We start from the raw sequence: 21,969 nt of genomic DNA on the forward strand, positions 1-21,969 counted from the left end.
GGACAATCTTTCAAGATTAGTTTTTGATTTCTACACAGAAGTTAGAGATAGAAGCAAAAGATAAGTGACAATGTATACTTATTTGATATTAAAGAAGATCTTTTTTACATTGTGTATTCAATATGTAATCTTTTGACGTACCACTAAAATCTATATATGATTGGGGTAACCTCTTAAGTTTTAGTCTATGCTTCATCATACACCACATGTAATCTCTCTACCCATCATCATACACTATATGGTTTTTAACATAGAAGCATCTTCTTACTATCACGTGTTTTAGAGGTAGTATACCACTTTTCTACCACTAAAAGTGGTAAACAACCACTGAAATCTATATGTGATTGGTGTAACCTCTAAGTTTTAGTCTATGCTTCATCATACACCACATGTAATCTCTCTATGCATCATCATACACTATGGTTTTTGACATAGAAGCACTTGTTTTAGAGGTAGTATACCACTTTTCTACCACTGAAAAGTAATAAACTACCCGTGAAAAGTGGTATACTTGAGAAGCATCATCATTCACTGCATGGGTTTAACTTGGAAGCATCTTCTTACTATCACTTGTTTTAGAGGTAGTATACCACTTTTCTACCACACTAAAAAGTGATAAAGTACCACTAAAAAGTGGTGTACTACCACATTGAAAAGTGGTGTGCTACCACATTGAAAAGTGGTATTCTTAAGAAGCATCATCATAAACTACATGTTTTTAAACTCAAAAGCATGATCATGCAAGTATAGAAAACTGAAAAGTATATGACATATTTGAATTATAATTCAAAGGACATGCTATTGTATATTTGTTATGTCGCTGTAACACCACTATGGCCGTCCCCTCCTGTGGTAACGCCCGTACAGGAGGGGACGGCCTCTGGCTCACCACCCAGCCATAGAGGAAGAATGAGGATTGCCCCTCATCCCCCAGGCTATATAGTGCGTGGCCTGCCATCCACACTAGCTTGGCCGCCCATGACTCCGCATGGGCGTCCTCTCCCACTGAACCCCGGATGGCCACGTCCTCGGCGCTCCGGCCGAGGCGTTGACGCTAACATTAGGAAATTTTTGAGCTCATTTTGGGGCCCTGTAAGGAAGTTTGACTGGAATATTCCCTCCAAAAAGAGGCACTAGATAAAATTTTTGCAAACGAACTCCAAATTTGTCGGACCTCACATATTTAGATTCTACTCTTCAAAAGCTATCCATTGATATATAACACGATAGGGTTCGGAGAAGGGACAAGATAGATACCTAGAAGATTCCTTTTTGCCTAGGAAAGATTCACGTTACTACCTAGAAGATTCCTTTTTGCCTAGGAAAGATTCACGTAACGTGAATCTTTCCTAGGCAAGATAGATACCTAGAAGATTCCTTTTTGCCTAGGAAAGATTCACGTAACGTGAATCTTTCCTAGGCAAAAAGGAATCTTCTAGGTATCTATCTTGTCCCTTCTCCGAACCCTATCGTGTTATATATCAATGGATAGCTTTTGAAGAGTAGAATCTAAATATGTGAGGTCCGACAAATTTGGAGTTCGTTCTAGTGCCCCTTTTTGGAGGGAATATTCCGATCAAACTTCCTTACAGGGCCCCAAAATGAGCTCAAAAATTTCCTAATGAGCCCCGTCTGGCCATCCGGTCTGCCGTCGGTCACAGGCGTTACAGCCTACGTGACAATATTGCCTCATGGATTTCAGAGGAAAGTTGAAACACCTTTCCTGGACTGTCTAAAACAAGTTCCATTGGGAACTTTATAGCCCTTATCAAATGGGAATATATGAAAACTATTGTCTTGTTATCCCACAGCTCATACGAGTCTACTCTTAAGCTTTTGTACCAAATGCCCTTGACCATATAAGTATTTTTCTCAATCTTGTTACCCCATGCATCATTTTGGTCCTTAGTTGTGAGCTCCTTGGTTGCTACACACTTGAGAATGTAGAAGTCAACAACCTCTTCGTTAATCTCTTCAAGAGGGACAATAAAATTGTCTCCCACTGAAAGATCATCGCTTAAGGTGTCATAATGGCCTGCATAAGTGGTGCTATGGAACTACTCCTCATCATCTGAAAAGCCATCTTGCTGAGAATCATTGTAAGGTCCCTCCCAAGCCTTGTATGTATGTGTCTCTTTTAATAAAGATTTCAATAAGGAAAGAGAGGGTACTTAGAGAAGAGTGAGACAATAAGGCTAGAAACATTAGGAAAGTGTTAGAATAAAAATATTAGCTCCAAAAATCCTAAAAGAAATAAGAAGACAAGAATAGTTCTATTAAGAGATAAGTATCTCCAAAAATAGAAATTCGAATTTAGGTGATAAGAGGTCGTATTTAGAGTATTTTTACATATTTAGAGTCCATGCATACTAAAAATGTGAAAAAGCAATGCGTTTCTAAAGATGGCGCGTTTGCGATTTTTGTCTATTCTACCCATGTTGGCTTGTAGACTAGATGCCTTCCGGTTCTTTTGACTGGTTATACGACCATATTCTGAGTTTTTATTAGAGTTATGGCTGAAACAATTTGCTAATTCTGTCAGGGTCTCTACACAAGTAGCCTCAAGGTAATCCTAGAGATTGAGATGTATATATCCCTTCATTCTTATCTAATATCTTAGAAAAGAAGGTTAGATTGCTATGGTCTTTCGGAGGAAGAGACCAAAACTCCATAGCTTTTCTTTTAAAGAAAGAATATTATGTCGTAGCCCTGCAACAAGAGAAGGCTATTTTGCCATAGACCTTCGAAAGAGAGAAAAGTCAGAGTACGAGTAAGAGAAGATAAAGCTTGGGGATGATCGGATGATTTCAATCGTAAGAGAAGGGATTAGAAGACTCTATTCTCATATGTCAAGTTCTAAAGCTCTTGTTATCGAGCAAAGGTAACGATAAATGATAAATTTCTATAAGGTATATATATATTTTGTTTTTTAATTATATATCATTCTTAGGGGTTGAGGTATGGCCCCGGTTTCTCTATTAATTGTTAATAGTGACTCTATTTGATTGATTTACTAGTTAAAGTTTGTATTCTTTTAAACAACAACATATGCCTTAATAAAGAATGTCTTATCGCAATCTTAAGTTGAAATACTAAAATCTTTGTGAAAAGGATTGTTTTCTTAAGAAGGTAACATGGATTCTAGTCCTATGGTTTAGTTGAGTAAATGGATTGTTATCTTGGTTAAATTAAGGTACAGGTACAACTCTCCCTGCCTTGACGCTGCCCCGTTCTTGTGCTTGTGTAGCCGGACGGTGGAGACGTTAGTAAGGCCTGGAGTTGGCCCATGGTATTCCTCATACCATTAGGAGAATGAGGTTTGCCGATTAAGGCGAGTGATTGTGATGCTGCCTAGTTCTGAGGGCCCAGGCTAGTGTGGTGAATTAGCCCACCCTGGTGCGTAGACATCCCTCTGAGGGGCGGGAGGATCTAGCGATGGAGCCTGAGAGGGCGACAGGTCGGCTTGAGTCCTCACCAATGGCCGACGATGAGGTGTATGGTCCCGTAGGGTTTTGCCCAGCATGTAGAGGCTGGAAGGCCGAATTCTAGATCATCGGCAGTATAAAGGAAAAGAATAAGAGAGCGAGTTTGGCTTGTATGGAATTGATTCATGTATAAACTTTTTTTATAAATCGTCTTTGGCATTATTGTACTGTGGAAAAAGGCTGTTTTAACAAACCTTGTGAAAAGGGCCTTAATTAAGGAACATGTTTATTTATGTCAAACAGTGTGGTAGGATTAATTAGAAAATAAATTGACGTGTGAGTAGGGGGAAAGTGGGAGGATGGAATGCCCCAACGGCACCATCCTACGGACGGGTGGACCCGATTAGTCGGGTAGCTTTCCAACAGATCAAGTGAAAGTCCTATGCTAGATAAATAGGTTCTCGAGCAACTCTATTCTAGGAGACTAGGCCAGTGGTTGTGCCTTGCGTGGATGAGGAGAAAAAGCGTTGTCTCTAGGAATCAAGATTAGTAGTTGCCCAAATTATGATGAATTACCCTATGGGTAATTTGACTTTTAGAAGACTACGCTCCCTCTGCAGGATAGGACTAGGTCTTACCTACAAATCGTATCCTTGAATCTTTACATAGTCAAGGTGCCGACGAGTAACAAATTTTCTCCAAGCTGACTTAGTAGACTATCTTAAGTGTTTCCCCCATTTTGGAAGGGGGGAACCTTACAATCATTATCAGCAAACAACTGGCTCCAAAGTGTGGTATTGCCACATCTCCAGATGTGACCTGTTCTTACATCTTCTCCATTGCCCATGTGAACAAAAGCATTATAGCCTTTTTGTGCATAATGCACAAGTGTTAGTCTCAGAATATCCAGTCACACAATGCATTTCTCTTGAGCGCTTCAATGTCTTGCAATCCCATTGAAGGGTTCTTTGAACATCACCTTGCTTATTTTCCCAAAAGACCCTACTCACTTCCCTCTTCTTGTTGTCATAAATAGTAGTTGCTCCACTGCTAAGATGTATCCTTAGAAAAGAAATAGCTTCAGTTGCACAAGTCAAGGGCACCTTGTTTGTCTTCAACTGCTCATGAGTTAGAACCCTTTTACTAACTGCTTCATCCCCATCATGTTCCCCCTTCCCATGTCCCGAACAAAAGAAATTCCAAGTCATCTTTATACCCATGAGATGCCAATATCTACCAACAAAGTAAAACGGTCACTTTACTTTAAACTGCGAAGCTGCACCATCTGACCACACCCAATGTTTCTTAACTGTCAGCCCTTGATCTTCCAATCACTAAGCATGTAAGAGGAAATAATGCTGCATAAATAAGGTGTCATGTTGTTTATCATCTAAGATAAAGAAATGCATGGTCTTCTTTATTGCACCTAATGCGATGTGAAAATATGTAATCTACACAAAAATAGAGACTTGCTTAGTGAACCAATGCATCGATTGAATTTTGTTCTGCTCCTTGAAGGAGTAGTTCTCCATGAATTCTAGAGACAACTACATCATCTAGAAACTCAAAGATGCAGTCCTTGAACTACTGGGCTTGCCACGTGAATATGAAATTATGAATGATGAACTTTCTCAAGTGGTCTTGGTACACCTATAGAAGATCTCTAGGTATCATTTTCTTCTGGACAATGTCTTTAATAGTGCTCTTCCTGCCTTCATTTTCCAATCCAGCATTACCTACTATATTTTCAAAGACCTTAATAGATACTTGCATACTCTGCATTTTCCTTACATCACTTGCATACTCTGCATTTTCCTTACATCACATGTAAGCCTAAATCGGTCATCTCAAACTCCTTTGACAAGACAGCCTTCGTCACTGCAATGTGCTCTATATATGACCGCCGGTGAGAATGAGGTCATCCACATAAAGGATGATTAATGTCACCATACCGCGTACCTATGGAAGCTACTTCTTGGAGGCATTGGGCAAAGTATAGAGTCCCAAAGAGTTGTGATACTCTTACTTGTATTTTTTGATGCAAGGCATCCATTGTTGGCATTTCCATCAGATTGAAGACATACAGTGCAGTTGTAAGTGCAAAAACTCCCATGGATTATAAATTTTTGAGTCTGTATTATGTGATTTACTGCCTCATTCAGAAAAATCATTTGTACATGCATAATACAGCAGCAAGTGTAGCGATCCCTCAGTTTTCGGACAAAGAAGGGTTTCAAAGAATCGAAACAATGTTGTAAAATTTGAATATCTGGGTACGTTCTCTTTAACCTTGAATAAAGTTCAACCTGGAATTAAGTTATAATGTGTTAAAAATACCAACCAATATCTAGACTAATTTAAATAAGCTTTTAAATTACCCATGACTCACCTGAGGCTCCTCTAGAAGATGGATTGAATGTTTCACATATGAACATCTAGCTAGCATTTTACTACAAACATCTTTTTTGTTGGGGGACACCCTTGTCTCATCCATCCAGAGAATTGAAATGCTATGTCTTTGACATCTTGAGTGATGTGGGTTTTTCGCCTATCATGTATGTGACATGCAGATATAGGCAATGATCCATCAGCTTCATTTGCCACTGTTAACTAATGCTTGGATGAATATAAATTTCTTTTGTGGATCCCCATAAGCTTGGCAGCTTGTGGAATGCTCATGTCAGTAATTTTCTCCCTGCTTTCACCATTCACCCAACATCAAGAGAGCTAATTTCTTCATGAAAAGCTCATATGAAGATCTTGGTACCTTAACATGATTTAAAGTATTGCAGATGTTTCTTAGAATAGCAGATTCCAATTTCTTTGATTTTTGGCTAGACTGCATGCTCTTGAAACAAGGATGTCGAAGAAGTTGCTGACAGATTTCCTTTCTAATACTTGCATCCATCCCCTTTTTTAATTTATCAAAGTGTTGTACCATAGATTGTCATATCTTCCGTTTCTTTCGTTCATCTACCCACCATAGTATTGCTTTCAGTCACCATGTTCATCATTTTTGCTCGTTGCTTTTGCTTTTGAAGGGCCCAATATTCTCTTAGTGATTTCCTATTATTCATATTAACTTCAATTTCAGCTTGTATATTCAAGGATATTGAGCTGTTAGCCATTTCTTAAATTTTCACCATTGTTGTAGTACTTTCAAGGACTTAAATAGTGTTGTACTTTTTAGTAGTGTTGTACTTTTCAGTAGTACTTTTCCTACAACATGAAGACCATTTTAAGTACTTTCTAGAAGTAATGAATAGCTTTTCAGTAGTGGTGGTGAAGAACCGTCACTACTCAGAGTAAGCAAGTATAAAGTTTCATACATGTATGATGATGCTTCTAGCAATGATAAAGCACTATTGAATTAAGCTACTAGCCATTTCTTCAATTTTCACCATTGTTGTAGTACTTTCAAGGACTTCAATAGTGTTGCAATACTCATCAATAGTGTTGTACTTTTCAGCATTACTTTTCCTGCAACATAAAGACTATTTTTTAGTACTTTCTAGAAGTGATGAAGTGCTTTTCAGTAGTGTTGAAGAACTGTTATGTGGTGATTATGCTACTTCTCAAAGTAAGCAAGTATAAAGTTCCATACCTGCATGATGATGCTTCTAGAAATGATAAAGTACTATTGAATTGAGCTGCTAGCCATTTCTTCAATTTGCACCATTGTTGTAGTACTTTCAAGGAATTCAATAGTGTTGCAGTTCTCTTCAGTAGTGTTGTACTTTTCAGCTGTACTTTTCTTGCAACATGAAGACTATTTTTAGTACTTTCTAACACTGATGAAGTGTTTTTCAGAAGTGCTGAAGACATGTCATGTGGTTCTTGCACTACTTGTCAGAGTAAGCAAGTATAGAGTTTCATACCTGCATGATGATGCTTCTATCAATGATAAAGTACTATTGAATCATATACTTGTAATCAAATGTTCTAAATGACCTACAGAGAAGATCTATGACAAGAGATGAAAATCTCTAAAGACTTTAGGAAGAGAGACCTTCATTCATGTGGGAAGAGAGACCTGTAGCAAGAGATGAAAAGCTCTAGAGACTGTAGGAAGAGAGATCTTCATTCATGTGGGAAGAGTCTAGACCTGTAGCGTAGCTCACTAAATAGAGAGAGAGAGAGAGAGAGAGAGAGAGAGAGAGAGAGAGAGAGAGAGAGAGAGAGAGAGAGAGAGAGAGAGAGAGGCGCCAAGAGAGACCTGTAGCATAGCTCGCTCACAGAAAGAAAGAGAGAGAGACCTTCATTCATGTGGGAGGCATGTGTTATGTCAAGGCTCTCTTAGTCACATTTTGTAGTAAGAAGGGTTTCTATGGCTATAGAGTTATATCAATTGTGATCCATCACCTTCGCTTACTTTAGCAAGGGTTTCTATGATTATAGAATTGTATGTGTTATGATCCATCATACCGAACAACAAAGTTTTGATAATTATTTAATACTTAATATGGAGCTTCTATGCTTTGATTTATAGGATCTTTGAACTTTCTACCATTGGCTCTTTGCTTCTCTGAATTGGGATTCATGACCATTTGAATGTTGGGAAACTTCAAAAGTAGCACAACTAGAGCACAAATGGAGTCTACATAAACTCCATCTACATTTTTGGGAGAAATACCTCCTAGTGACATTGAACAACTGCTTTTGGTGCCTTAGAGCATGTTGCATGTATCCCTTTAGAGGGAAAAATATTTGCTACAAAAATGGTTTTGTGGAAACCAGGGAGGGTAAAATTTGCATGGTCTACATGTTGCTATATTACATGAAAAACTTGTCAATTACCGCTTAAGGTTGGACAAATTATGAAATAAAAAGGTGTTATAGCTACCATTATCAAGTGCATTTTTTAGTATGTAGCCTTTTATAATCACTATATTGATGTAGATTCCTTTTCTCCTTTGTATACTCCATGTGCTTTGTCAGCATCATCCTTATGTAAGAGGATTTTGTATTTTTTATATAAATATTGGTTTAAAAAACCCCTCCTAATGATCGTATGTAGTAGACTTACATATTTTTAAGTGAACCCCTAGAGAGCTCTATGGCCGTATGCCAGCCTGTGCCACAAGCCAGAGCCGTAGTAGAGCAACCGGGTAGCCGCCCTGCCACAGAGCCACATCTCAGCACCTCCAATTGTCAGGGCCAGCTGAATGTTAGCTAGAGCACTTTATTACAAGAATAACGCACCTTATCACCAGGGGAATCACAGTACCAATGGATACTACAAGCAAGCAATATAAAAGGATGGATCTTGAACTTTGTATCGTATTCTGTTTTTGGAATAAAGCAAGATTGTTCTTCTGTTTCTCTTTCTGTATATGCATCTTCCTGATTGTGTCTCTATATATTCATTTTCGTTCATGTATTATGTTTAGTAGGGTTATCTATTAAGCAATTGGTATCTTTGTATCTTTCATTAGGCGATCATTGTAGCCTGTGGAGTGTGTCTGTATTGTGTTGGTTTGTATCCGCCTAGTGTATGCTGCGTGCATAACCACAGACTCTCAACAGGTTGCTCGGGGATAATAAGCGGCCAACTCCTCCAACAACACTTTAGTGACCACGATGCTTTTTGCTACTTTTTGTTGGTGCCATTTCGCTTGTTGCCTAATTGTCCTTGTGTTTGAATCTATTTCCCTAGGTTTCAAACACGTCCTTCATATCAGCACGTGAAAGGTGCTACTTGACGTGCGACCAAGCTCAGGAATTCCTTTTCGCCAAGCCTGAAGAACAACCCACCGAATCTAAACATGTACAACCCAAATCCCAATCAGAAGAAGAACCGGTTACCCCTACTAGCCCTCCCCCACCATTGTTCATACCACCTCCACCACTACCACTACCACCCCCACAACCCCATCCCCTCAACTACAACATGTTGCATTAACCAGCTGTCCACCACTATGAAGTATCCCAAGTTCTATGGGAAATCCTTAGAGGATGCGGATTCTCACATCTTGCTATTAGACAGTGCTTGGGTGAATGTACCCGACCTGGTGGACCAGCACCTCAAAAAGTCCACGTTTGTCCCAACACTCCAGATAATGAACCAGAAGAGCCTGACAGTGGAGGATTATGCTACAAAATTCAGGAAGCTTCTTCATCGACTAGATACAGCCAATCGGCCCACTGAGGAAATCCTCAATTCTTATTTCATGAAAGGCCTCAACAAGAAATTCAAATGATCAGTCGTTCACTAGTGCCAACCAAACTACCATAACTATGGAGCAGCTCGTAGAATGAACTCTTAGATTAGAGCGGGTGCTGGTAAGCTCCGTTAAAGGAAAATGCAAGTCCAAGAGTAAAAGGAAGTCCAAGAAGTCCTCATCCGGACCTTCAGACAAGGAGGATGATTCTAATGATTCCACAGCAAGTGAGGAATCGAAGGAGAAGGAGGAAGATCGCAAGGCACAGTCGAAGAGCAAGAAGGCAGGAAAGACAGCCAAGGAACTGGGTACAGCCATGGGTCAACTAACTAGTGAAGGTGCGAAGTCCCCTCCAACCGTCCGGTCAGGCACTTGGTGTGCAAGGTGTCACAATCATGGACATAGAGCCGAGGAGTGCAGCTTGAATGAACTCTGGTGTGCCATTTATAGAACGGCCCCACATACCACTAAATCTTGCCACTATAGTGGGAGGAGATCCCCTTCGCAAAGAGCCAACAATGATCCAAGCTCCCATTGTGGCCGGTCATCCAACCTGCCCAACCCCAATGGCTCCGCTGGACCCATACTAAAGACCCCAATTCCACCTAGCGGGAACCCATGACGGTGACAAGATCCATGCAACCCAAGACTCCGGAGGCAGCGAAGGAACCGACCTCAAATAAGAAGAGGAAGCGGATTACCTCATTAATGAAGTGTGTTCCATTATCGCTCACACGCTCAACAGGGGCAACCGAAGCATGTGATGATGAGACTGACTCATATAGGAATTTTGTGGTAGAGTGTGCATCAGCTTTACGGGTGGCTCGAGCTTCGACCCATTTGGTGCAATACTCTGTGTGGTAACGATTATATATCGAGTTTGAGTGTATTTGGCTGCGAGACTAATGGGCCCAATGAAATCAATGCCACACTTTTTGAATGGTTACAAGGGCACAAAAGGGTTTAGGGACATGCTGTTCTTAAAGCAGGTAATTGCCGCTCGTTGGCATTCATCACACCGCTTGACACATTTTGTTGCATCGGCCATTAAGGTGGGCCAACATAACCCGGGTGCTGCTATGAGGACTTTGTGTGCAGTGATATCTGCTGCAAAGTGTCCCCTAGCACAAGCAAAGTGAGCTTATTCTAGAAGGAAAGTCTTTGTGGACACAGCATCTGATAATCTTGTCTTTCCCCTACCTATAGAGTTAGCCTGCAATGAGGTGGTAGGGGGCCGCCTGTTTAATGAGGCATCAGGCACGATGCTTATTTAGAAGGAGTCCACTAGTAAGCATTGGCTACTAGAAAGTGTGCTACGTCCTCACCCCATGTAGCAATTAAACATAATTAGAATAGGGCGGCATCTGGTAAATCATCATCATCAACTCCCACAGGTGGCTCGCCATTCGAGATTCTTGACATGTGGTTTGCCAAGACATGCTTTGAGCCCTTCCGCACTATGACACTGAAGTCGCACTGTGACAGTGAAGTCAAACAAGATGAGTAGCCACATGGTGATTCTTCCTATTGTTGCAGGGCTTGTTTACCAGATATAGAAGAGCTTGATGGTCTACGAAGAAGATGAATTTGGCTACCAAAAGATAATGTTGAAACTTCTTAACGGTGTAAACCATGGCCAACGCTTCCCTTTCAGTCGTGGTATAATTTCTCTTGGCCTCGTTGAGTTGGTGGACGACGACTGGCAAAGATGATGGGAAAATCCATCTTGTGTTCACCAAGTTGGGCCAGCACACATCCATAAAAGCGGAGGCGTTGATGTGGACATAAAAGATAATGTCCCATTTGGGGGACCTTAGAATAGGAGCACTAGCCAAGGCTTTCTTTAGGGTAGTATAAGCTTGTTGGCAAGGATCAAGAGTCCATAAAGTGGTCGAGCCATATCACCATACATAAAAATGAATCCTTGATAATAGCCAACATGTCCCATGAAACACTGGACTCCCTTAAAATTGGTGGGTGGGGGCAGCTCAAGGATAAGCCACACCTTGCTATCGTTTGTGGAGATTCCCTATTGGGAGACAATGTGTCCCAGGATGACTCCATGCCTAACCCAAAATTGGCATTTGAGTGGGTTCACTAAAATGCGATATAGTATGCATCTTTCCAATACCTTACATAAGCAGTCAAGGTGTACCTTTCCAATACCTTACGTAAGCAGTCAAGGTGTGCCTTCCACAAGGAGTTGACACAGAGGTCATCCATAAAGACCTCAAGGAATTTTCGAAGATATTCCTTATAGGCCATGCACATTAGTCATCTTGTGCTGGAAGGTGCCGAGGGCATTGGTCAGCCCAAAAGGCATGACGCGGTATGCGTAAGTTTCCCATTCTATGGCAAAGGCAGTTTTGTGCTGATCTTTGGGGTCGATCAACACCTGGTTGTAGCCGGAGAATCCACCAAGGAAGCTGTAGGCTTCCTTTCTTGCGACTCATTTGAGCATGTGTGAAGGGTAAGGGATAATGATCTTGTATGGTAGTGGCATTGACCTTTTTGAGGTCCACGCACACTCTTACCTTCCCATTCTTTTTTGGCACTATCACGATGGGTGATACCCATTCTGTGTGCTCTATTGGTAGATGAATCCGGCGTCAATGAGTCTATCGATTTCTTCCTGGACCATCTTGGAATACTTAGGTTCATAGGGTAAGCCCTTTGTTTGACCAGTCTCGCTCCATCGACCATCGAAATGGTGTGCTTGACTACTTTGGGAGGTACACCTTTCATATCCATGTACTTCCAGGCGAAGAAATCCTGGAATTCTGTGAGTAGAGCGATGAGCTTGGTCTCTTCCTAGGTAGAGAGATCATCTCCAATGTATACCGGGCCTCGGGTCTTCTCCCGGGCCTGCCAGGTTAATTTCTTTTACCTTGGCTGGACTATCATATGAGGTCCTTGGTTGTCCATTATGGGACCTTTGAGCTGAGTCATATTGCACAAATCTGTCGGGCATGTGTTTGGGCACTTTTTTGGTCTCTTCTGCCCTAGCGCTTTCTTCTTCTATTAGTTTTTTTGGCTTCTTTTTCCACCAGCACTAACTTCTTTTTGTGTGCTTTGCACACGAAGCGACAAAGCTTTTCGAGTTTAGGATTAATGGGTTCCATTGGCTTTGGGGTGGTCGTGTGGACCAGAAGGGAGTTGTTTGCGAACTCCTTTTGCCATATTTGGTTGAAGTGGTCATGTGCTTCAAGTGTGCCCCAACATATTTTAGCCAGTGGGGTGTTTGAATCGTCAGGGAAAACATAGCTTTCTAGCCCAAGGAATACATTAGGCTTGTGAGTTCTGCTGTGTGAGTGTGTTTCCCTTGATGGTTCCGTTGTATTATTCTGTTCAAGTTCTTGAGTGGCAACATCAGATAGGTATGCAGTGCTAAGCATGTAGAGAGATGTGATCTCCTGCCCGTCTGCTGTAGCAAACCTGGTTCCCGTGCATCTTGGAAGTATGTCCATGGTAGCAAGGATATGCATCCAATTCTCAGAGTCTTCAGGCTCCGGAAGGGGTGCACATTCCTGACTATCCTTTTCATCATCTAGTGTTTTATGGCACGTTTGACACAGGTGTACTGCAGTGGATCTGGTAGTTGTTATTGAGTCCTCTATGCTGCGAAGGGTCTGCCACTCATGGGATGTACCTTCCACATGGGTAGGTTGATCTTAACTGTCTGATCTTTCCTTCGAATGTGGATATAGCTGGTATCCCAATCGTGGATCATTTTGGTTTCCCTCATGGAAGGTCACCCAAGGATGCAGTCATATGAAACTGGCTGACGTTCGAAGTTTATCACCACAAAGGTGTGGTGGAAGGTGGTTCCAAGGATCTTTATCTTCAAATCCTTCAATAGAATGATGGGTCTAGTGGGGGCACCGTCAGCGAGCTTTACTAGTAATGTTGTGTCATCAATGGCGGAGTGCTCTCCATCATTCCTAGCATTGTTTTGTAACAATGCTCACTCCTGCTCCCCTGTCCAGGATTGCTATGACTTGGAGGCTGTTCGAAGGTTATTGGCAATGCAACATTGAGTTCATCGCCTACAAAGTATTGTCCGAGCTTATTTACTTGAACTATGGGGGTGCTAGTGATCTCGTGGGGTTCAATGAGCTCATCGTCCTCAGACTCATTAGAGTTGTCTAGCTCTATGGATTCTTGCATGCCTGCCTCGAGGCGTCCCTCTATCCAATCCTTTAGATCTTTCCATAAGCTTGGGCTACCTTGAAGCAAGGTGCCAATGGGGATTTGGATCTGCGAAGAGAGGAAGGAAGAGAGATTAGCATTGTCTTTAGGAGCTGAGGCTGTTCTGTGAGGAGGAAGGTCGCCTATGCTTAAGCTATGTATAAGCGACTGCATAGTTAACAACAGCTGATGCATAGTGCCAATGCCTAAATATCTATACACATGGCCTATGCGTAAGCTGGCTTACATATAGAGCCTATGAATCCATGTATAAGCATGCGATATTGTATAGTTGCTGTCTTATGCATAAGTAGCCATTGCAGCATAAGTGGCATGTCATAAACTATCGACCATGCATAGGGCAACACATAAGGCCCTATACAAGAATTCTTTTGCATAATCTTAATCTTTATGCATTACTGGCATGAAGTTTTATGAATAAGATTAAATATTTATGCATACTCCTAAAGCTTTATGCATGAGCATACATGCTAATAGCATATGCAAGAATAAGCTTAAAGCTTTATGTTTAGGAAGATAGCTTAAAGCTTTATGCAAGAATAATCTTAAACCTCTATGTTTATGCATAAACTTAAGCTTTATGATACATACACATAAATCTCTATGTGTAAGGCAAGGCATAAGCATAAAGCTCTATGTATAGTTGTTGGCCATGCATAGGGCCAATGTGCATAAGGCCCTATACATAAGTGCTCTTTTGCATAAGCTTAAGATTCATGCGTTACTAGCATGAATCTTTATGCAAAACCTTAAAGCTTCATGCATATGCCTAAAGCTTTATGCATAGAGGTCAATAGAGCCTAAAGCTTATGTAAGAGTTTTATGCCTAAAGCTTTATGCATAAGCATAGAGGTCAATAAAGCAACATATGCATAAGCTTAAAGCTCTATCTTTAGGTAAAGAGCTTAAAGCTTTATGCGCATGAGCATTTAAAGCTCTATGTTTATTCATAAGCTTAAGTAGCTTGCTTTTACATAAGCATAAATCTCTATGCATAAGAATAAGCATTAAGCTTATGCATTATCCATTATGCATAGTCTATGCATTACACATATGTATACTACAATATGCACTATGTACAATGCATAATCTATGCAAAGCATTTTGTATAGTCTATGCATACTATGCATTATGCATAGTGCACAAGCATTACACATAATGCATACTACAATATACAGTATGTACAATGTATAATCTATGCATTATGCATTTTTTATAGTCTATGCATACTATGCATTATTTACATAAGCATTATACATAATATATTTATGCATAGTGTATAATAATGCATAGTGCATAAGCATTACACATAATACATTATGTGTAATGCTTATGTAGAATGCATAGTCTATCCATTATGCATGGTCTATGCATTATGCATAATAGCATACTTTGGATAGTATATGCATAATACATACTAAGCATAAGAGCATAGCTAAGAAAGAAATTAAAAAACAAAAACCCCAAGCACACAAAAGTGCATGAGTAGTCATCAATTGGATGAGTTGAGATCTCTTAAAAGAGAGGATGAAAGAGCATGCACCTTTTCGAGAGAGAGAGAGAGGAGGAAGGAGGGAGGAGCACTCACCTTTGCTTCAGAGAGATGAGAACATGTTCAAAAGGTGGCAATATTCAAAAGTGAGTTTTTAAACCTAGAGTGCTGCTATTTGCGCTACTATGGAGCAAATATATATATAGCACAAAAATAAACTTTTTTCAGATTTGTTACAATCTCATTGCTAGATTTTGCTATGAACCCTACCGTCTCTTGTAGTGGTATTATGTAATCATTGGCATCTTTGCCTTAAATCACATGACTTGCACTAGGAAAACATTGATTAGTCACATTGACCACACGTGAGAAAACATATCATAGACAAGCTTTGAATAGAAACTTAATCAATTAAATGAGCCTTAACTCTCACATAACACTGTGAATTTTGAATTCAATTACATAAGCTTAACCTGAGATCAACTTAAATAAGTACGTGATACATGAACTCAATAGTGGAACGAGTAGCAGTGTGTCTCCAATTATTTTATGGAGTCCCAACCTAGATCTATAGATCAAATGCAAACTGCTCACAATCTCACTCCTAAGCTACAGATTAATAGAATGTGAACATTTAGAGCTGTAGATCAAATGCAGATCGCTCACACGCTCACTCCCAAGCTATAGATAAATATAATGCGAACATCTAGAGTTAACATATGATAGGTCTTTCTTGCCCCATACCATATGAAAGCCCCATAGTAAGGGCTTCGATCACACATGCAAAATCTCACTAGATAGTTCCAAACTCATGATCGTGAAGAGTACAATGATAATAATCTCACTAGATATTTCCAAACTCATGATCATGAAGAATAGTCTCACTAGAGCGAATGTTTTCAGAAAATGCCCTAAATTTCCAAAAGTGGGTGAATATTTTCTAAAATACTTCAAAACGACCAAAATTTGGGCAAATGTTTTAAGATACTGGGCGAATTTTTTTACAGAAAAACCCCAAAATAACTAATTAGTGAAGATTAGCCCCTATTTTTTTCCCTTGATTAAGAATTAGAGATAATAAGCAAGCCTACCATGCTTTTTTCTATATTGAGCTCATTAAAACTAATAATACTTACAATTAAAATTTTAGGCCTAGTATTGAATATTATAATCTCCTAGAGATAATTCCATACACACACCCTTATCTCTTAATTATTATCTATCTTATTAGAGATTAGATTAATATAGGCTATTTATCTATATCATATTAATTCCACTTAGGCATTGGCCTTGATAATTAATTAAAGCACCTACCCCTAGTTGACTTAAAGTCGAATAGGGACATAATATTGCCCAACCCCAATGTAACTACAAAATAAGAATAAGTGGAATTAGAAGTGCAAAATATACACACAAGGAAGGATTCAACACTTCATTTAAAAGTCACATTCATGCAAGAACACTTAATATAAAGCTAAAGAGAGGACTTCGCAGCAGTGAAGAGTATCTCATTAAACCTTTGTACTTGAATACTTTATGCGATTTTTAGTGACTTAATGGCATGACATTGTATTTATGAAGTGTTTCTCTTATTGTTGCAAATCTTTAATTGTATCGCTTGTGAATGATTATCTAAGAAGACATGGAACCTTCCTATCCAAGGAGGATAAGAAGACATGGAACCTTCCTATCCAAGGAGGATAGCAGACAAACTCAATGTATTGCTCCCTTGAGATCCTTATGGTGGAGATTCTTCTAGCAGAACCCTTACATAGTAGGTTGCACCAAATCCAATGGAATGTGCTTGCATTCACACTCAGGTAGCATATTTTCATTGTGGAAAAGGGAGAGCTTGATGTAGGGAATATGCATTGATCCTTAGGGCTTGTTAGTTTGCATGAGCTATAAAATAGATGTCATAAAGTCAAGCAAGTAGTCCTAGATCAATGATATATTTTGTTATGCGGGAAGTTTCTTGGAAAAGAGGGAAGTAACATAAAATAGAGGGAGCAACATAAAACCTCTCTCCACTTGGGCATTTAACATGCATGCTCTCGTGTACACACACAAAAGCAAACCTCATGATTATTAGGTTATTGATTAATTCTTACAAAATATGAAATACTTAAAGAAAATAAAGGACTCAAAGCGTCTGTTAACACCCACCCCCTACATGGCAAAAAGCGATTGGTTTGAGTAGCATATACCCCAACTATGACTTTCACAGAGTTCACACCCGGCCCACCATGCACATGGGATGTTGCAGTCCCCTAATAAACGGACCGACCACAACTTGTTGGTCTAAGAGAAATGGAAATCTTTTTTCGTTCATTGTGTGTGAGCACACACTCGAACTTCTACCAATGGGCATGGAGAAATGCAATGAACTAAGCACCTTTTTTTTTTCCGGAGAAACTAGAAATTGTAGATGAAGACTCTGCATAAAGTGAGCCTGACGGCGTGTGAAGCGCAGTACACGAAAAATGCAATAGAAGAGACCCTGCAGATGATCAAGGCTAAAGAAGATTTCCAAGAGAAAATAAGAGAGATTCAATATGAAAAAAAATTCCAGGACAGCTTGGTGGGTGGCTGATGAAGAAGTCGAGCTCGTGTGTTCAAAGATTCTGAATTATTGCAGAAATACAAACTAAGCACTTTTTCAGACGGCGATGAGCGTGAATATCCCCAATGATGTGCAAAATGATTTAATTTTCAAGGGCATTGTGCATGCAATATCTAGATGGATCACCACCAACACCGGAAACTCCAAAGTGGTTGTGCAATGGCTGTTGTGGTTAGGTAAGGCCAAAAAAGGGGAAAATATCTTTAGCAAGATAAATTAACAACAAAAAAAATAACAAGGTGGTGGCGTGAAAGACTCCAGAGCCTTTCATTTTGTTCGGTCTCATCCATTGGTCTCTCTCTCCTTTCTCTCTCTCTCTCTCTCTCGTTGCTTCCTTCTACGGTGCCCTAGCCGGGCAGAGCTTCCATGGCTTCCCTTGCCAGCGTTACCTTCCAAGCACCGGGCTGCCTGTCGTCTCTCCCTTCTCTCTCCCTACGTTGCCCGAAAGGCGGCTGTTGCCGAGGCTTGCAGGTGGGTTTATGCCCGCGTTCACCCGCGCCTCTCCGCCTGCGCACCGTGGCGATGGCGACCCCTTCTACCAACATAGGTGACAAGCTGTCGCAGAGCATTAAGGATGCGGAGGAGTTGTGCGCGGCGGAGAACGCCTCGGGAGAGTGCGCGGCTGCCTGGGACGAGGTGGAGGAGCTCAGCGCTGAGATCGCTCACAAGCGCGTCCAGAGCGCTGAGGAGAAGGACCCCTTAGAGAAGTTCTGCAAGGACGTTCCGGAGGCCGACGAGTGCAGAGTCTACGAAGATTAGAAGCACCCCATGGTGGTTTTCTTCGTGGTTAACTGCTGCACCCTAGTGCCTTTACTATATGTAAGTGTATTCCATGTCTGTTTGTTTTGATTGTATATCTAAGACATCAGTTTCTCATCTTTATTCCCGCTTTGTATGGTCATGGATGCTGTTTTTATGGTTGCATTTAAGCTTAATGGTCCTCAGTTGTATGACCTTACTTCTTAAGGGTGCTCAATGATATGATCTTGCTTCACACCTTAGTCCCATGGGGGATTGATATTACATAGATTCATTCAGGGTATGTGGTGTGTCAATGAATTGTGTGCAGGGTCTGTGATACATCCTATCTATATAGGTCCATGCAGGGTATGTGGTGTGTTAATGAATTGTGTGCAGCGTATGTTGTACCTCCATCTATATAGGGCAGTGTCAGAATTCTTCTTAGCTATGCCAGCCGCAAGTGATGCCTTGACGAGCCGCCATGTCTGGACCGTCACTGCATGCTTCTTATGCTGAAGTTATGCTTTGAACCGGTTGCAGGGTATCAAGCTTCCAAATAAAGTCTGTTAACTATTAGATCAGTACTTAACACAATTTCTAATTATACTCGAGGGACATAAGATGTGGTACATGGTGTAACTGATTTGTCTTTTAAGATTGTACGCCATTCATTCACGTCTTGTTTAGCAAGCAAGAAGTTATGTTCTTTACCTTGTGGTAACTTCAAACTCTCCTGCTACTTGAGTTAGTTTGATTCACAAATTGTCTTCAATGTCGGATTGTGTGAATGAGTAATCATCATTGGATGTGTGTGATACACTAAATTTATCCAGGTTTTAGTCTGTGACCGCTTAGGTCCCTTTAGAGTGAGTATGAGTGTCTATGACATCTTCATGCAGTGTGAGGTAGATAGATAGATTGATTGATTTTATTGTTTTCAAGAGGTCAACAAATAGCCTATGAGACCTGCTCAAGTAGATACATCCGTGACAAGCCCTACGTGTCAGTTAAGGATTAAGAGGGGGGTTGAAAAAATGAACTTACAGAAAAGAAGATAAGAACTGATACCAATTGTCCCTTGTAGCCTCCATGGTTAAGGGACTTGTCAAATGAAGTGTCGCAGCTGAGGTGTATGTGTGTGTGTGTGTGTGAGAGAGAGAGAGAGAGAGAGAGAGAGCGACTTTTATGGTTGTGGCAGATTCTCTTGGGAAGTTGCTTTGCTACGGTCATATGTGGTTGTTGTCACTTTGATATCAATGAAATTCTCTTCTTTCTTCATTCATTCCATTGTCTTAACTTGTTTAAATTCATTTCTCTTTCCCTGTCATGGTTGCTCCCGCAGCCTGTTTCCTCATCCTTGCTCCAGGAGACTATGTTGCTAGGAATCGGATGCCTGTATCTGGTGCTGCCAAGAACCATCCATCTGTTGGATAGTTCCTTAGGTAGATTTGTAAGTTAATACCAAACACTCGCATGTCCATGATAGGTTGGGGCACACCTTCCCTTGGTTGCCATATAGTTCTGTGATTCACTCAAAGTATGACCTTAAAATCAATTCGGATAATTTGAACAATAAAATAGTAACATGCAGGCGACTCAAAGTTGGCGATGGGTCTTGAGCTGCAGGAATTTTGCTACATGAAGAACTGTGAGTGGGGACTGAGCTGTGTCAAATGAACAGGCATTTAGGCAGTATTGGTGAGATAGAGATAGGGAGAGAGAATGTGTGCACATCCATCTGGTAAACATGGACCATTCTATTCCGCTGATACATGTATGCCAAGCTGGAATTCGCTATGCCGAATTTCGCAATCCAAATTTGCAGTGCATGGTACGAATCTTGTCATAGATGTCTTCATTATGTTTTTGTTATTTTTTACTAGGGTCTTTGCCTTGTTGTGGCAAGTGTCCTGAAGTATGATAGCACACCTTGTGAGTTGAGTCATTTTCTTCGTGTTATAATCTTGTTTTTCATGCGAAAGTTTTGAGTGTGTTCCTCTCTCTCTCCCTTGCGTTGTGGTAGTATGTGAAGATAGTTGAATGTGTAGGGTTCACAAGATGCAATTTTTTAGATCGTGTATTGCATCTCCTCTTCTCTTCCTCCATTCTTTAGTCTTAAGGGGGTGCACTATCTACACTCCATGCTTCTATTCTTTCTTCTTGTAGTCTGCCTTATTCACAGCCCAAGTGGACAATATTATCGTCTCAATGGGGTAAATACAAGTGCTTGTGTGAGGGAAACAAGCCCAAGCTGAAATGAACAATTGTGGAGGACCTCTACCCCAACCAAATGGACCTAACACACATTGTAACACTTCTCCAAGAGCACCTAATCTCATATTATCATCACCACAAGTTTATATTCCATCTCCTTTGGCCTACGTTGAATATATGTGTAGGATGGCACAAGTCATATGTAGGGGAAAAGCTCATTAGATGATAAAGTATGAAACTTGGTCCAACATCCAAGCGAATGACTAATATTGAGGAACATGAGGTCTGATTCATTGTTTCATCATGTTCAAGCAACTACGTAAAGCTTTCAACACCAAAAATTATCGTACGAAATAAAAGTGCCTTACCTATAGGCGAGCCGATGCATGTTCGATGAGTTTCAATTGATTAAAGGCAACCATTATTATAGGATGTTGACAAATACGTTTGAAGTGGAGAATATCCAAAGCATCCAAGTACCTAATTAGCATTGAGAGACATAATCGCACCCATGAAGCACCTCAATTCCAAATCTTAAAAGAGAAAGAATAAGTATTAAATATGTGCAATCTTAATTCCACTTAGGTTGGATGATGGATGGTCAACACAATTTAAGAATCACAATAAACTAGGTAATGCACCCATAATAAGTTTTAGCCTATCAAGTGTGCAACAAAGCTTGGCATCAATGATTCCTTTGAATAAGATCACCTAAATGCAAGAAAAGTAGAAAATGGTTGCAAAAGAAGAAGCAAAAGCATCAACCTCAGAAGAGACAAAGGCCAAACAAGTAATGTGGCATCCCCTTGATGTCGCCTCATAATCATCTTACACATACGAAAAGCACTCTCAAACATAGACACATAAAACATACAAGGAAAATAGTAGGCAAGGACTCACCTCCCATGTAGGTTCACTTCATCGACAAGCCACCCTTGAGCTTGAGAGAGAGAGAGAGAGAGAGAGAGAGAGAGAGAGTACCTTAGCACAAGGCCTTCACAACATGAGACCATCTTGTAGAGGCAGACCACCACCCCAGGCCACCACCTTGCACGCGGGACTCACCTCTCGACTATAGGCTTTCTTCATCAAGCCACCCCTAAT

At 40.6% G+C, this 21,969-nt stretch overlaps 2 pseudogenes across 1 annotated transcript; one reads left to right on the plus strand and one right to left on the minus strand.

Moving 5' to 3' along the window:
* Window positions 1–5,864: 5,864 nt before the first annotated feature.
* On the minus strand, window positions 5,865–6,553 carry LOC147618527 (uncharacterized; annotated as a pseudogene).
* Window positions 6,554–18,175: 11,622 nt separating this feature from the next.
* On the plus strand, window positions 18,176–18,904 carry LOC147618528 (calvin cycle protein CP12, chloroplastic pseudogene; annotated as a pseudogene). The gene has a single exon (XR_015262134.1). The product of XR_015262134.1 is annotated as a calvin cycle protein CP12, chloroplastic pseudogene (transcript).
* The last annotated feature ends 3,065 nt before the right edge of the window (window positions 18,905–21,969 follow it).

The sequence above is a fragment of the Cibotium barometz genome, chromosome 35, assembly GCF_041138505.1.
Source record: "Cibotium barometz isolate CiBa-2024 chromosome 35, ASM4113850v1, whole genome shotgun sequence".
Classification (NCBI taxonomy): domain Eukaryota; kingdom Viridiplantae; phylum Streptophyta; class Polypodiopsida; order Cyatheales; family Cibotiaceae; genus Cibotium; species Cibotium barometz.